Source organism: Camellia sinensis, chromosome 8 (assembly GCF_055761805.1).
Source record: "Camellia sinensis isolate YWXY chromosome 8, ASM5576180v1, whole genome shotgun sequence".
NCBI classification, from domain to species: Eukaryota; Viridiplantae; Streptophyta; class Magnoliopsida; order Ericales; family Theaceae; genus Camellia; species Camellia sinensis.
The window spans coordinates 8,756,961-8,760,275 of NC_138968.1; positions in this window are offsets into that span (position 1 = coordinate 8,756,961).

Sequence of the window (3,315 nt, forward strand, 5' to 3'; positions counted from 1 at the left end):
TGTGTCACGGTTCTTAATCTGAACCAAAGAGTCCAAATCTGGCAAATCGTTTTGAGAAACAGATTTTTGAAAAAGTAGTGCCAAACATGGACTGCTTTGCCAGATACAGAGTCGCCACCTAAATATTTTTTATGGGAGAATTTAGGAAACCCTGACTCGATGCCGAAGGCCACATGTCCGTCATCACCGGAGTTGTCTCGGCTCGGGAGCTTGGGTACGATCGGGGAAGGTCAGCTATGAGCACCCCCTTTCGCCCGGTCCGAAGACCGGCCTCTACTAACCGTGATATCCGTTTTTGAAAACTTTATGTGTTCTTAAACCAATTGTTAGCCTAGAATTACTATGTTATGCGCGCGGCAAACAAGTATAGACCGAATCGCCCAAATTGGAAATAAAACATTTTATGTTCGTTTTGAAAATGGTTTGCTACTCGTAAGTAGGCTAAAATGCAGGTTTTGCCACCTTCAAGTGGGCTTTTGGAAAAGATGGTTTTGCCACTATCTAGTGGGCTTAAAAATCGCAGTTTTAACGCATTATCCCAATTTAAGCAATTTGACCTCCACCCACAGGCATTCAAGCAGTTATATCACATAAGCAGCTAGCCTCATGGTAATCATACTGTCATGGCAACACTCACACGCATGCGATATGCTAAAGCATAAAAGCTTACCTCGTACTCCGTGCCAAAACAGTAAACTAGTTAGCAAACATGCATGTCCTAGCTCATGTTAAAAGTGGCTAATGCATCACATGCAAAATGCGATCTAGGCAGGCTCGGCTGGCCCTAAACATGGCATATGAAATGCGATCAACTATCACATAGTCAATTTTTGAATTGAAGTACGAATGCAGTTAGCGTGATGTACCGAGCCTAATGCATGTCAACAAATGCATGAATGCACGCATGCATAGCATAAGGTATGCTAAAATAAATATGCCCTAATCTACCATCATAAGCAGGTAAATAAAAGGGAGAAAGAAGTGGGGGTTGGAAGACATACACACACGCATCCACACTTATTACAGACTTGCCCTCGCTCGGAGGGACCGAATAAATATTACAAATTAATTAACTACGCAAGCTAATTAATATTACAAATTAACTAATTTAATTAACAAATTAAATAAATTAATTGAAACAGGAAAACGCCTCGGGAAGCGCGCCGCCATGCGCAAGCTGCCTCTGTTTTCCTTCTTTCACTCCTCTGGAGACTGTCAAAGCCTCAGGGTTGCATCCCTAGGCACTAGGGAGTACCACCGGCTGAGTGGAATCACCACCGGCACTGGTATATGTCCATCGGCACAAAATTGAATCTGTCGGCAGAGAAAAGGTTGCCGGCCGGCACCTTAAACTGCCGGTCGGCAAAGAAAGTCTGCTGGACCTGCAATTCACAGCAACAGAGGGCAAAACGAGGCATGGCAGCGCAATTCAAGGCATGTATGCATCGACCATATCCCTTATCATTGTAACGTCTCAAAGGGACATGTGCCTCGGTTCCCGGACCACCAATCACGCATTTCCATGCATGATGGCCCAAAGAACCAAGTATGCAACTTTGATTTCAAATGTATGCAAACCAATCAAACAAAACTCCCAATCCCTATCACCCAAGTCAAGGGACAAGGAATGCATGCAAGATGCAATGCAACCTAGGCATACAAGCTAAGAATGCAACATGGCATGGCAAGGCACTTATGCAAGCATACAAGCATACATATGGCAATGCAAATAGATGGAAAGATGGACTTATACATGAATTAGGCAGCTCTAGTTAGGCCCAAAACAGTGGCCAATGGAAGAAAATGAAGTGCCTCGAAATGCGTGCGCACGGGCACGCAAACCGAGGCAAAGGCATATGCAATGCAATGGCTAAAATGGCATATGGAATGCAACATGGACTTATACTAACATGAGAGAGCCTCAGCCACACTCACATAAGAGGCCGATGAATGAAAATGAAGTGCCTCGAAATGCGTGCACACGGGCACGCAAACCGAGGCAATGGCATATGCAATGCAATGGCATGGAAAATGACATGCAAATATGCTAATGGGATTTCAGCACTGAAATATGGGGGAAAACATCCCCGGAATGAGGCGAAAACACACCCGATGCATGGAATAGTCCCGAAACATGGACTTTGGCACCCGAAATGGCCTATAGCTATATCAAACATGCACAACATGGATATGCAATGAATAGACAGTAGCAAGGCAGCCCCAAAATTAGCATTTTACTAGTACAACTCATGGCCAAAAAGCAAACAAAGATAGGGCAACAATGGCATGCAAAAATGGCCCTAAACATGAGATTATGAAGCAACTCACAGCTGCTGTCTCCAAACATGTTAGGGCCCTTCAACAACATTGAAGAGGGGCCCAAAATATGCACATTCACAGTTCATGGTAGCCCCGAAATCAGTATACAAACATGCTAGAAATACAATGCAAAACGAGGCTCAAAAGTGGCTATAACATGAGGTATACAAAACATTCACCAAACAGCCAAAAACCCTTAATAAAACATGTTAATAAGGTCAAAATAAAGCCACTTTTAGTTCGGACCAAGGTTCAAAAATAGCAACATCAGGGGCTGCCAAGACATACAAAAATGGGACCAAAAAGAGGATATAAAGGGAAGTACAATATGGAAGTCCCAAACAGTGTTGAGCCCTTCCTCAATGTTGAAGAGGGGCTCAAAATAAGCCTATCTACAGTTTACTACATCTCCAAAAACAGATTACACATAGGCCAAAAACAACATGCAAGATTAGGGCCTAAAGGAGAGATAAAGAAGGAAGTGCTAGCTACTATCCTCAAACAGCAAGAGGTCCTCAATCAAACATGAAGAAGACCTCAAAATATGATGATTTGAAGTTTGGGTCGGAGCCCAAAGATGTAAGCAACTATGGCTTAGATATTAAGCAAGAAAAGGCTAGAAAATGGAAGATGAGGACTCACCCTTGAAGACCAGCAAATCAGCGCCTCTTGGACCAAGTTTAGGTGCTCCTAAGCTTTGGAGAACAGCCTCAAGCTACTGGAATGGGCGTTGGATGCCTTGTGCTATGAGTTGATGAAGAAATGGCCCAAGAACAAGGGTATTTGATGGTTGAATGAGAGAGATATGGAGAGAGATGGAGGGTTGCATGTATGTATATCAGATATATGTCTATATATCTCTGGTTTTTTGTCCTCAAAATCCAACCTAAACAAAGGAGGAGGAGAGGTGCTTATATAAGCAATGCTAAGCTTCTAAGACAAGCTTCAAAGGGGCCAAGGGGTTCAAGGGGGGGTGCAAGGCTTCTAGAGGAAGCT